The sequence below is a fragment of the Sus scrofa genome, chromosome 15 (genome assembly GCF_000003025.6).
Source record: "Sus scrofa isolate TJ Tabasco breed Duroc chromosome 15, Sscrofa11.1, whole genome shotgun sequence".
Classification (NCBI taxonomy): Eukaryota; Metazoa; Chordata; class Mammalia; order Artiodactyla; family Suidae; genus Sus; species Sus scrofa.
This window is the reverse complement of record NC_010457.5, coordinates 20,480,822-20,495,727: the sequence shown is the minus strand read 5'-3', so window position 1 is coordinate 20,495,727 and position 14,906 is coordinate 20,480,822.

The window sequence follows — 14,906 nt, the reverse complement described above, 5'->3', positions numbered from 1 at the left end:
CAAATTCTTAGAAAAGCACAATCTTCCAAGACTAAAACCAAGATGAAATAGAAAAGATGAATGGACCAGTCGTAAGAACTGAAATTGAAACTGTGACTAAAAAACTTCCAACAAACAAAAGTCCAGGACCAGTTGGCTTCACAGGCAAATTCTATAAAACATTTAGAGAAGAGATAACACCTCTCCTTCTGAAAATATTTCAAAAAATTGCAGAGGAAGGGATACTCCCAAACTTATTCTATGAGGCCACAATAACCCTGATACCAAAACCAGGCAAAGATACCACAAAAAAAGAAAACTACAGGCCAATTTCACTGATGAACATCGATGCAAAAATCCTCAACAAAATACTATCAAACCGCATCCAAAGGATTGCACATGATGATCAAGTGGGATTTATCCCAGGGATGCAAGGGTTCTTCAATATCTGCAAATCCATCAGTATGATACACCACATTAACAAACTGAAGAATAAAAACCATATGATCCTCTCAATAGCCTTTGACAAAATCCAACACCCATTTCTGATAAAAACCCTTCAGAAAGTGGGCATAGAGGGAACATACCTCAACATGATAAAGGCCATATATAACAAACCCAGAGCTAACATCATTCTCAATGGTGAAAAGCTAAAAGAATTCCCCCTGCTGAGATCAGGAACAAAACAAGGATGTCCGCTCTAGCCACTACTTTTCAACATAGTTTTGGAAGTCCTAGACACAGCCATCAGAGAAGTAAAAGAAATAAAAGGAATCCAAATTGGAAAGGAAGAAGTAAAACTCTCACTCTTTGCAGATGACATGGTACTCTACCAGAAAACTGTTAGAGCTCATCCATGAATTTGGCAAAGTCGCAGGATACAAAATTAATACACAGAAATTGACAGCATTTCTATACACTAACAATGAAAGATCAGAAAGAGAATTTTGGGAAGCAATCCCATTTACCATCACTTCCAAAATAATAAAATACCTAGGAGTAAACGTACCTAAAGACACAAAAGACCTGTATTCTGAAAACTATAAGACACTGATAAAAGAAATCAAAGACGACACAAAAGTTGGAAAGACCTACCATGCCCATGGATTGGAAGAGTTCATATTATCAAAATGACTATACTACCTAAGGCAATCTAAAGATTCAATGCAAGCCCTATCAAATTACCAAGGACACTTTTCACAAAACTCGAACAAAATATTTTAAAGTTTGTTTGGAAGCACAAAAGACCCAGAATAGCCAAAGACATCCTGAGAAAGAACAATGGAGATGGAGCAAGCAGGCTCCCTGACTTCAGACTATACTACAAAGCAACAATCATCAAAACTGTATGGTACTGGCACAAAGACAGACATATAGATCAGTAGAAAGCCCAGAATTTAACCCACACTCCTATAGCCAACTAATGTATGACAAAGGAGGCAAGAATATACAATGGAGAAAAGACGGTCCCTTCAATAAGTGTTGCTGGGAAAACTGGACAGCCACATGGAAAAGAATGAAATTAGAACACTCCCTAACACCATACATGAAAATAAACTCCAAATGGATGAAAGACCTAGATATAAGACCAAACCCTATAAAACTCTAAGAGGAAAACATAGGCCAAACACTCTCTCACATAAATGACAGTAACATCTTCTCAGATCCACCTCTTAGAGTAATTACAGTAAAAACAAAAATAAGAAAATGGGACTTAATTTAACTTAAAAGTTGCTGCAAAGCAAAGGAAACCCTAAACAAAATGAAAAGACAACCCACAGAATGGGAGAAAATCTTTGCAAATGAATCAAATGACGAGGGATTACTCTCCAAAATTTATAAACACCTTCTGCAGCTCAACACCAAAAAAACAACCCCATCAAAAAATGGACAGAAGATCTAAACATTCAATTCTCCAAAGAAGACATACATATGGCAAAAAAACACATGAAAAGATATTCAACATCACTCATTATTAGAGAAATGCAAATCAAAACCACTCTGAGGTACCACCTTACACCAGCCAGAATGGCCATCATCAAAACGTCTACAAACTATAAGTGCTGGAGAGGGTGTGGAGAAAAAGGAACCTTATTACACTGTTGGTGGGATTATAAATTGGTGCAACCACTGTGGAAAACAGGATGGAGATGCCTCAGAAAACTCAAAATAGAACTACCATTTGATCTATCAATCCCACTCCTGGGCATCTACCCAGAGAAAACCATGACTCCCAAAGACACATGTACTCTGATGTTCATTGCAGCACTATTTTCAATAGCCAAGACATGGAAACAACCTAAATGTCAATCGACAGAGGAGTGGATCAAGAAGGTGTGGTACAGGAGTTCTTGTCATGGCACAGTGGTTAACGAATCCAACCAGGAACCATGAGGATGCAGATTCAATCCCTAGCCTTGCTCAGTGAGTTAAGGATCAGGCGTTGCCAAGAGCTGTGGTATACGTCTCAGACACAGCTCGGATCTGGGGTTGCTGGGGCTCTGGTATAGGCCAGCAGCTACAGCTCCAATTAGACCCCTAGCCTGGGAACCTCTACATGCCACAGGAGCAGCCCCAGAAAAGAAAGGAAGGAAGGAAGGAAGGAAGGAAGGAAGGAAGGAAGGAAGGAAGGAAGGAAGAAAGAAAGAAAGAAAGAAAGAAAGAAAGAAAGAAAGAAAGAAAGAAAGAAAGAAAGAAAGAAAGAAAGAAAGAAAGAAAGAAAGAAAGAAAGAAAAATGTGGTACATATACACAATGGAATATTACTCAGCCTTTAAAAGGAACAAAATACCAGCATTTTTAGCAACATGGATGGACCTAGAAATTATCGTGCTAAATGAAGTCAGCCATACAATGAGACACCAAGATCAAATGCTTTCACTGACATCTGGAATCTGAAAAAAGGACAGACTGAACTTCTTTGCAGAACAGACACTGACACAGACTTTGAAAAATTTATGGTCTCCAAAGGAGACAGTTTGGGGGGTGGGGGGATGCGCTACGGTTGTTGGATGGAAATCCTATAAAATTGGATTGTGATGATCACTGTACAACTACAAATGTAATAAATTCATTGAATAATATAAAAAAAAGCACATGCACCCACATGTTCATTGCAGCACTATTCACAATAGCCAATACATGGAAACAACCTAAATGTCCACTGACAGATGACTGGATTAAGAAGATATGTGTATATATACACAATGAAATACTACTCAGCCATAAAAAAGACAAAATAATGCTATTTTAAGCAACACAGATGGAACTAGAGACTCTCACACTGAGTGAAGTGAGTCAGAAAGAGAAAGACAAATACCATATGATATCACATATCTAGAATCTAATATAAGGCACAAATGAATCTTTCCACAGAAAAGAAAATCATGGACATGGAGAACAGACTTGTGGTTGCCAGTTAGGAGGAGGAGGGAGTGGGATGGGTAGAGAATTTGGGGTTAACAGATGCAAGCTATTGCCTTTGGAATGGATAAGCAATGATAAAATTGACAGAACACTATATTCTAAACACTATAAAGCAGCTATAATGGAAAAAATAAAAATCATCATAAAATAAAAGAAAATGAATTTGGCAGTTTACATAAAAAAAAAAAAAACCACCCAACCCAACAATTGCACTCTTGGGTATTTATCCCAGAAACATGAAGGCATATGTTTATGCAAATATCCAGAGCAGCTGTACTGGTAATAGCCATAACTGGAAGCAATTCAAATGTCCTTTAATGGGTGAAAAGTTGACCATAGAATTCAACCATGGAAGACATAACTGAGGAGTATAATCGAATGAAATATTGATACATGCAACAGTCTGGAAGAATTTTCTGAGAAACATGCTGAGTGAAAAAATATCCAATCCTGAAAGTTACATTATTTTAAATTCCATTTAAATAACATTCTTAAACCTCCCTTCCCTGACAACTATAGGAACACAGAACAGATTACTGGTTGCCAGAAGTCAAGGAAGTGATTGGAGTGAGATGAAAGTGAATGTGGCTTTAAAATGGTTAACAGAAGATCCTAGTGGTGATGCAAATGTTCCGTAATTCAACTGTATCCGTATCTACAACCTGTTGTGACCCGTACTGTCAGTGACTCCACAAACAACAAAGCTAGCATTGAATGCAGATACATCGGCTTTTAGAGAGCAGGTTATTTCTACTTTATTTTGCCTTTATAGCAATGAAAACATTTGATAGGAACCTAAAATTTAGGTATTCCTTGGCTTAGAAGACAAGTGGAGAAAGCATCCCAAGAAGAGAAAGCAGCATCAACATTACAGGCCTATTTGGGGAATAAGTAGACTAATTTCACTAGAGAAAGGAATTTAGAGAAAGAGGGATTTGAAGTACCTTGGGTACAGGGTGACATCAGAGTGACAAGTTCATAGACAATGGGCTAATGTGGAAGGCTTCTCCTATTAGGAATGAGGAACTTAAGAAACTTTCCGAGAAGGAAAAGACTCAATATACAGGTATCCCTCAGTATCCAATAGGGATCAGTTCCAGGACCCCCCCTCCCACCTCCCATACCAAAACTTTGGGGGCTCAAGCCTCTCATATAAACTAGCATGGTACAGCTGCCCCCCATATCCATGGGTTCCACATCCAGAGTTAACCCAGGATGCTGAAGCTTCAGATATGCCATGCTGACTTTAAATTATGTTTCAGGAAAAGTAGCCTTATATGTTCTTTGCTGTACTTTTGACCTCTTATAAGACAGTTCTTTGAGAAACAGTGGACAGAGAAAGATTTCAGGGTGGCATGAAGTACCCAGAATCAGAGGGCTCATCACAAAGTATTTGGAGGCAGAATTAAGGCAAATGCCTTTTCCAATCAACATTCCATTATGCTGCCAAAGGAATATTTCTAAGATGAAAATCTGATCCCATTATTCACATATTTTAAACTCTGCAATGGTTCCATATAGACTATGAAACAAAATACAAATTCTTTATCAGTGCATACAAGCCCCTGGGTAACCCAGCCACTCTGGGCCCTGTCTCCAGTGCTGTGGAACACAAACACTTCTCTCCTGCCCTTTCTTTGGAAGGACTGCCATCCACCTGTGGTTCACCTGTAGCAGTGAGGCATGAGAAAACCTACAAGGCAGAAAGATTGATGGGGAGAGGGAGGGCAAAGTCCCTTTGCTTTCTCTTTACCTCCTGTTCTCTGAAGAGGAGAATTTATTTCTGTCAGCTTTCTGCATGAAAGTCAAGTTGCTGACCACTGTTCAAGGCTGATTTTGAATGTCTTTTTCCTTCCCCATTTTCTCTCTCCCTACCTCTCTTGTGTCCATGCTGTTCCCTCTCTTTCCTCTCTCCTTTCCCTGTTCTCTTTCTTCTTTTCTGTTCCTGCCTTCTCTCCTATCAACAGACTTGTCCTACTTTTCTTTAGCAAACACCTTCTTTCCCTTCACCCACCATAATTTAGTAAATACTCTCCAAGGTATGCCCTTTTCTCCCCAGCTCCCCACGTTCTGAAAGTTTATGAGACCATCTAGTACTATGCTGCCAAGATACTATACAATACAAAATGAACAAAACAACAAATCCAATTTCCTAAAAGTGTGGGTTCATGGAAAATTGTTAACAAATACTTTGTTATTCTTTTCCTTGAGATAGTTTTTTTTTTAATTTTTAATTTTTTTATTTTTATGGCCTCACTCACAGAATATGGCTGCCCCAGGTCAGGAATTGAATCCAAACCTCTACTGTGACCTATGCCACAGCTGTGGCAACATCAGATCCATTAACCCACTGCACCTGGCCAGGGATTGAACCTGCATCTCCATAGTGACCCAAGCCACTGCAGTCAGATTCTTAACCCGCTGTGCCACAGCGGGAAGTCCATTCTTGAGATGGTTTTAGATCTGCAGTTATGGATAAGATCTGCACTGCCCCTTTTTTAATTTCCCAGTATGGACACATGATCACAAATCTTGATCGTTTTTTTGGCAGTTATTTCAAATGAGATACTTCTAGTACCTAAATATTTACACAAATATTGAAGCTTCCTCTTGGGCAAGATTTTATGACATTCTACTCAAGTACACATGCATAAATTTAGTGGTGGTTTATCCAAACTGCCCTCCACTGGGTTGATTACCAATGCTTATTGACATACAAACCACACACAAAAAAATTGTACTATTGGTTTCAGCAAGAAAAATACTACTTCATGATGCACTGTTCTGAGGCTTCATGGAACAACTTCTATTAAACTACAAGCAACCAGCATGCACTGGGGGAATGCTGGGAAGCTTGCAACTAGGATCCCATGAGGATATGGGTTCAATCCCTAGCCTCACTCAGTGGGTTAAGGATCTGGCATTGCCAGGAGCGATGGTGTAGGTTGCAGACACAGCTTGGATCCTGTATTGCTATGGCTGTGGTGGCAGGCCAGCAGCTGTAGCTCCAGTTTGACCCCTAGCCTAGTAACTTCCATATGCCACAGGTGCAGCCCTAAAAAGAGAAAAAAGAAAATCATTTGCAGGAGTTCCCTTGCAGAGCACTGGGTTAAGGATCTGCCATTGTCACTGCGCAGCTTGGGTCCCCATTGTGGCATCTGGGAACTTACATGTCCATGGGAACACCTCATTCCACTGCCCCCCCCCCAAAAAAAGTCATTCTCTTGTATGTATGGAGATAGAAAAAGAGATGAGATTTCCCAAATCTTTTTCTAAAATGATTTGCAGGCATAAATAAATCACTAATGCTTTTCAAAACAACATTAATAATACTACAACAATATGCTTTTTCCCATGCTTGCTTTAGAGTTTGCTTGAACGTCGGAAAAACTGCTCAAGACTCAATCCACCCCATTCTTAGGTTATTTCAGGTAAGTTACAGCCTCAGACCCCCAAGCCCTTACACCTCAATTTAGAGAGAAAAAAAAATCTGCAGTATTTAAAGACCTAAAGACCAAGAAATCAATCCATGGCTATATAGTAATTTAATTCACATATCTCACAGGTAGGATGTGTGGACTTCAGAGAAGAAAATATTAGTGTGTGGAGCTAAAACAGTGGTTTCATGGAGATGAGACAACATAAACCTTGTATAGTGGCTGGAATTTCCATTCCAACGATCCCTTTTCTGTTGTCTGTTTTATTTTGTTTTGTTTTTTTTTGTTTTTGTTTTGTTTTTGTTTTTGTTTTTTGTCTCTTTGTCTTTTTGTCTCTTTTTAGGGTTGCACCCGTGGCATATGGAGGTTCACAGGTCATGGCAACGCCAGATTCTTAACCCACTGAGCAAGGCCAGGGATCAAACCTGCAACCTCATGTTTCCTAGTCGGATTCGTTTCCCCTGTGCCATGATGGGAACTCCTAGTTCTTTTTTCAACTCAACTTCTAATCTAAAACACTTCAAAGTGGGGTGGAGCGGTTATATTATTATTGATAATTTCTTCTATACCTGGCAGCAGTGCCTCAGGAAACCACCGTGTAAACCATCAGAGAAAGAAATTAGCAAAAGTGATAATGCTTTGACCTGCTTCCCTCAGGGAAAAAGCCTTATTTCAGAATCACCTCTGAAAGAAGTAGTGGAGATTTGTTTTTTACATAACAATCTCCTCTTACTGCTGCCCTTGGTTGTTTTTCTCTCCTTGTTGCAAGAGTTGAAAGAGAATGTTGGCTAAGGAGAGAACAAAGTGGTCCAGAAAGTAATGCCATGAGAAAGAAATGAGAGTGACAATGGGTATTAAGTCTGTGGGACAAGAAGGAATTAAAGAGGGCATCAAGACTCCAAGTCTGAACTGTCACCTGGGAAAAGAGCGTGGGTAGCCCTGGACAGTATCAGAGAAGTCAGGAGAGCAAAGGTACATGGCCATGCACAATGGACACTAATAGCAAGTGACACCAAAAGTGGGAAGAAAAAATGCTTGGCTTCTAAGGTGAACCCTTTGCTCATTCTCCTTCCTCTGATGACAGCAGCTCTCAGTGCACTTGACAGCACCATCAGCCAGGCATTCCCAACAAATGCAATCCATCATTAGTGCGTAATTTGCCCCTCTTGAAGAGTTGCTTCCCCTGGGGAGCAGAGAAGTCTGACCTGTGAGGCAGCCATGAGATAGCCAAGAAGACAGTTTGCCTGGAGCTGCTGCACCTTCCTCTCAGGCCACACACACATTCGCTGACAGCAAGCAGTAGTCCTGACTTAGAATGCCTCTGAGGGACAGGGTCTGTCTCTAGGGAAGGAGGCCCAACACTGCGGACACAAAGCATCTGGGAAGACAATCTGGGCTCCAGGCAGAAGCAAGGCTTTTGCAAACAAAGGTCAGCAGCTTCTCCCCACACAAAAAAAGGTAAATACCCATGCCCAGGCCATTAAACATGTTCTTTAGATTAATGCTGCCAAATCAAATCTGAAGCCATTCCATGGCTCCAGAGTGGAGGAGTGCTGGAGGAAATCGAGCTATAAAGCAGAACAACCTGGCAAAGGATCAGCCTCTGCTCAGTCCAGGGGTCTATTTTCTCCTCTAACTAACTGTAGGAGGGCAACAGAGACAAAGGCTGGTCAGCTACAGCCTCTCCTCTTCTCCCACCCTTTGTCTTGATAGCTTCTCTTCTACCCAAGGCTCTCCTTGACCTGGGGAAGAGAGTTCAGGGCAGCCAGGGTAAATTACCTTCCACATGAAATTGGGCCAATTCCTAAACACAGCCTTTAGAGATGATTTGGGGGTCAGAATTTGCTCTGAGTTCCAGCTGCAGCCACAGCCAGCCTGAAAGATACAGTTACCCAAGGCAGATGGAGCATTCCATAACCTTCGAAACTAATATTCTTAAAAATCTGTTCAATATTTACTTAGCAAAAGGAGGGGTAAAAATGGTTTCCTATTATACAAATTATACTGCTAAGTTAAATTCAGAAAATAAATTAGATCTAACACAGGAAAATTTTCAGAACAGGAGAAACAGGTGGAAAAAGATCCTCCCTTATTTCATTTTTTACCTGAAAACGTTTATGAAACTTCTCCCGCTTCTCTGCAGTTCTTGTTATTTTTTCTTTAATAAATCCTCAAATAATGAAACTAATGATGGTTTAAAATTATATAATAAAGGAAATCACCTAGCCCTAATAAATAACCCAGTGGAATTTCAGAACATCAACTACCTTTAACTGACCCTGACTAGAAGACTGTCAGATGGGAGGCTACAGATTATCTCCACAGGCTGAACTTAAGAATTTGAACAAAATTACATGAAGACCGAAGGCAGTTGATGGTGTGTGATTAATCCAAATATTCCTAGAGAGTCAAGGTTGCAGTCAGAACCAATTCACTTATAAGTAAATTAATTTAGAAGCAGAAAAGGAGAACTTGAGAAAGTTGTTCTGCAGAGAAAAACTAAGAAAATAAAGCAAATATATGGAAAAAGTCTGAGATGGGAATTCCCAGAAGCCCATGAAAGATGGAAGGAGCAGTCTCAATCACTGACTTGCCATTTCTTCCACCTCTGTACCATATTCCATTCTTAAAATAATCACCTCCTTCATCCTGGACCAGTTCGAGTAGGCTTCAGTTAGTTTTAACCAGTGAACAGTGTTAATACCAGTTTGGGGTGGGAGAGAGTGAGAGGTAGAGAGAGGGAAAGAGAAGGGGAGGGAGGGAGGGAGGGAGAGAGAGAGAGAGAGAGAGGGAGTGTGTGTGTGTGTGTGTGTGTGTGTGTGTGGAGGGATCTTGCAGGAGGGAGCTAGAGAATCAGTTCACGGAGAAGGGTCTCCTAAGTCTCTGGAACAGATCAGTCAAAGTGTTCAGTAAAAAAATAGAACTACCATATGATCCAGCAATCCCACTTCTGGGCATCTATCTGGAGAAAACCATAATTCAAAAAGATACATGCACCCCAATGTTCACTGCAGCACTATTTCCAATAGACAAGACATGGAAGCAGCCTAAATGTCCATTGACAAAGGAATGGATAAAGAAGATGTGGTACACATATATAGTGGAATACTACTCAGCCATAAAAAGAAAGAAAGAATGCCATTTGCAGCAACATGGATGGTCCTAGAAATTATTATACTAAGTGAAGTTAGACAGTGAAAGACAAACACCAAATGATATCATTTATATGTGGAATCTAAAAAGAGGATACAAATGAACTTACTTGCAGAACAGAAACAGACTCACAAACTTTGAAAAACTTATGGTTACCAAAGGAGACAGGTGAGGGAGGGTGGACTGGGGGTTTGGGATTGGCATATATACACTGAGTTATATGGAATTACTGGCCAGTGGAGATCTGCATATAGCACAGAGAACTCTATCCAATATTCTGTGATAATCTATGTGTAGAAAAGAATCTGAAAGAGAATGGATTGTGTATATGTCTAACTGAATCACTTGGTTGTAGAGCAGAAATTATAACAACGTTGTAAGTCAACTATACTTAAATAAAATTTTTAAAAAATAAAAATAGAGTGATTATTACTCACCTCAAAAAAAAAGTGTTACACAATACTGACACAACATTTATTGAATAATTACTAAGCATTGTGTGCTGATGGGCATTCTGAGAAGTGATACCACACTCTGGCATAATACCTGATGATAATCACTAACAATCAGAAAAGAAGAGTTTGCCCCAGGAGGTTCTGAGGCTGACAGAAAGACTGTAGAGAGTAGGCCTGCAAGAGTATGTTATGACCGGAGTTCCCATTATGGCTCAGCAGGTTAAGAACCTGACTAGTATTCATGAGGATGCAGGTTTGATCCCTGGGGCCTCACGCAGTGAGTTAAGGATCCAGTGCTACCACAAGCTGCAGTGTAGGTCACAGATGTGGTTCAGATCTGTCATCGCTGTGGTTGTGGTACAGGCTAGCAGCTGCAGCTCATATCTGACCCCTAACCTGGGAACTTCCATATGCTGCAGATGCGGCCCTAAAAAGAAAAAGGAAAAAAAAAAAAAAAGTATGTCATGACCAAAGTGGAAGTTGAGCTGGATGGTGTGCCAGGCTGAATGTAATGTATGCGATTCTAGAACAGTTGCCCTCAGAAGACGAATGAAGAAGGCATCTCAGTTTTGGTGGGGTGCTCAGTCTTCCTCAACTGACTGTTAGACATTCATGTAATAAGGGAAAGAGGGAAAAATTACTCAGAAACTATTAGGCCCCAAGCTACTGTTCAGTATCAAAACCCTGTAAATGTCAAATCTAAATGCAATTTCTTCTGAAGAACTAATTACACAGTCCTCCAGGGCATTAATGTCAACATCCATAAGGAAATAGACAAATATGGTCATTGGCAAATACGTATGTAGATTAAATGCATTCAGTGTGATTAAGGGGAAAGGCTTTCTCAGTGGAGTGGGGATGAAGGCACATTGAAATCTTTGGAGGGCTCAGAGATTTTTCCTGTGAGAGGTGAGACAGCTATACGCTCTCCTCTGAGTTCAGCAGGCATTATATTTATACTAATTTGAAGAAAAAAACATGTATATAGCCTCACTTAGAGTCTAGAAATAGGATCACTGATATTTTGTCATGTCCAGCCTCTTACTCAAAACACAAACAAAACTTCAGTAGTTGTTCAATGTGAGAAAAATAGTTGCAGTATGTTATCAAATCCTGTGAGAGGCCAAAGCTTCAAATTAATCAATAACACAAGCTGATTTCTGTTGTAGTGAATTAGGCCCAAGAGCTAGAAATCTTTTGGTATAATTCCACTGTACCAAAGCGTGGGGTATTTCTACTGAATCAGGCCCTATTAGGGAAAAAAGCACTGGTGATGGAAAACAGTGGTTTCTGTGTCCTGTATCATTGTTTTCGTCTTGATTCAACCATATACAACTCTTGGGTCAGGAAGGAGGGAACAAGACTGTTAACCTTTGCACATTAAAGGTATACCTTGAGAAGCATAAAACTTCCTTGTCAATATAGCACTTTATAAATGAAATACCCCCCAAAACCTCAACCTTTAACAAGCATCTGTCTTTAATATTTGGAAACAGAAATTACGTTCTGTTTTAATCGATGAAAAGCAAGCTTTAACTTATAAATGGATTTTTTCAAAATTCTTTATAAACCACTGAAAATGGATGTTTATAATGGAAGTCCACTTGGTTTTCCATAAAGCTAATTCTGGCTGTATAATTCCCTTCAGGCAGCGGCAAGCATTGTTCTTCCCAGCTCATGTATAATTAACACCAAGATACAAATATACTCCTATCTATTTCGGGGGGGGGGGGGCAGAGTGAGAAAAAGAGAAGGGGAGATGATACTAGTGTCAAATGAATTCTCTAATACATTTCCCCACTAGAGGGAAAGATAAATTAAATGTGCAATAAAAATTTAATAGCGAACAACGATTGCACTATAGGAACCCTGATAGAAATAAGCATAATGGCATAATAAATTTTCCTGTGTGAGGAATGATTATTTGGAGCTTTAAGCTTTGACAATTCTTGTAAATCTTATCCGTTTGTTAGCAATTAATAATATTAAATTGCTTCACATCTCCCTAGATAAACATCAGCAATCTTTCAAATCATTGTTGAGGAAATGCATAATCTGGGGCACACTACTGCAGAATTCTCTAAAATTTCCAAGGGGCAGTTAATAGCACTGTTCCAAGGAGAAATAAAAGCAATTTAATCTTTACTGCTGATATAAATACATCAACAAATATTTGTTAAACCTGCTTTGTGTTTCACAGAGAGAGCTAGCTGCCCATCAAAATCCATTTTTGCCTCTAGAGTACAGACTTATGTCTGGAAAGTAGCTGCTCAGGAGAAGATGACATCCCTCAGTCTCTGAATTGCCTCTGAATTGGCCATATGATTCCACCCTGCAATAACACTGACGAGAAATTATGTTTGTGTCGGTGCACCATGTTCTAACAATGGGTATGGATCAGCCAAGGTCTTTTTCAGCTTCTACAAGCTTGCTGTAGGAGACCATAGAGTTCTGAGGAGGAAGGAAATAGACAACGAAAGTTGCTAGCCCTGAATTCCCATGTTTATACATAGGAACACCAGGCCTGGTTAAATGAGTGATGTATAAGATGTGAGATTGCATTTAAGCCATTATATGTCTGTGGATCTATTTTTTATAGCATTTTTGCCTAGCCTGACTAATACGACAATGTTCTTGTTGACTTTGTGAAACTCATAAAGAAGCAAAACTCACAAGGAAGCAAAAAACACTGTACTTCTTCCTACAAAAAGTAACTTTACTCTGGTTAAAGAGACAAAGAATACTTGGGGGAAAAAAGTAAAATAACAAAAAACATGTAAAATGTAATATTTTAAGAGATGCCAGAAGATAGTACAAGAGTAAGTAAACAAACAATTGTGGGCACTAAATGCTAGGAGTTCAAAGGAAAAAAAATATTTATTTAAAATACATTCATACTGGGAGTTCCCATCATAGCACAGTGGTTAACGAATCCGACTAGGAACCATGAGGTTGTGGGTTCAATCCCTGGCCTTGCTCAGCGGATTAAGGATCCAGCATTGCCATGAGCTGTTGTGTAGGTTGCAGACTCGGTTCAGATCCCACATTGCTATGGCTCTGGTGTAGGCCGGCAGCTACAGCTCTGATTAGACCCCTAGCCTGGGAACCTCCATATGCCACGGGTACAGCCCCAGAAAAGACAAAAAATAAATAAAAATAAAAAAATAAAATACATTCATACAGAAACGGTAGGTTCTGCTGGTAAAAACTCCTTTTCAAGATACACTGCTGATAATAACAAAATCCTTTATAATTGGATTTGCTCTTCTGTGAAGTTCTTTACTTGGCAAAGATAAACCTAAACGTCCAAATAACCACAACCCTTTTAAGATCTGTTGTGGTTCTCATGCACTGGTTCCAAGAACTCTGATTTGCCTATGGTTGGAAGCTTATTCTTTCTTTCAATGACTACCTTTGACCAGCCTGTCCACTTCTACTCTTACCTTGTGTAGTTTCTTTGAAACATTTGACGGCCAATCTTATTCTATATTGTAAAAGGATTTCTATCACCATTCACGGAGTAAATTTATAAGTCCCAGCTAAAAGAGATACAGTTCAAATTCTAGCCCAAAGTAGAAGATTTCCAGAAATAAAAAAAAATGCATTTATATTATTTTTTAACAACTATTTATCATGTTACTATTGGTCAGACATCGGGGATGTGATGAAGAACAAAACAATGTGACTCATTTTCTTTTGGCCTTTACGTCTAAAGAGGTCCCCTATGAAGGATGATGACATCATATTGTGTACAGAAGGAACTGGATATATTAAGCCTGTGAACCTGGAGATGATTCCATGATTAAAAAAAGAAGAAGAAAGAAAGAAAGAAAAGAAAAATAAAACCTGACTTCAAAGATTTAAAGGCTTTTCTTAGGGAATAGGGATTAGACTTATTCCTCATGGTTTCTGTCCACTGACTTATACCAAGCAATTATAACTGTGCCTGCCAGCTAGTAGGAACTCAATAAAGCATATTTTGAGTGAATGAATGAATATCCACGTAAGCATGGGAACTTGACTCTATTCCAAACCCTTCTCATTTGCCACATGGTTAACTCTGGTGCCTACCTGCTGTGAACTTTTGAAAAAAATCAGTTTACTTCCCTGAGAACCAGGACGGGAAACTATAGGTAGCTCAATACATCTGTTCTTGCTAGAAGGAAGCAATTTTCAAAGGTCAGAGTGCTCAAACACAAACAGTCTTACTTTCCAAAGGGAGTTAGTTGCTGGAGATTTTTATGTATAGGACACTTGGATAATACGAGATTTTCAGTGGGAAATTCAACATTCAGATGTCAGAAGCTCTTGGACAAGGGCTCAGGATATCACCAGCTCTTTGGAAACAAACAAAATGATGACCCTAGGATGGCTCAGAGAGTAGAGAGGAGCAAGAGCTATGCAGAGAACCAGGAACCCATCAGTCCACAGCTGGGACTAGGGCACTAAGGGAGGTT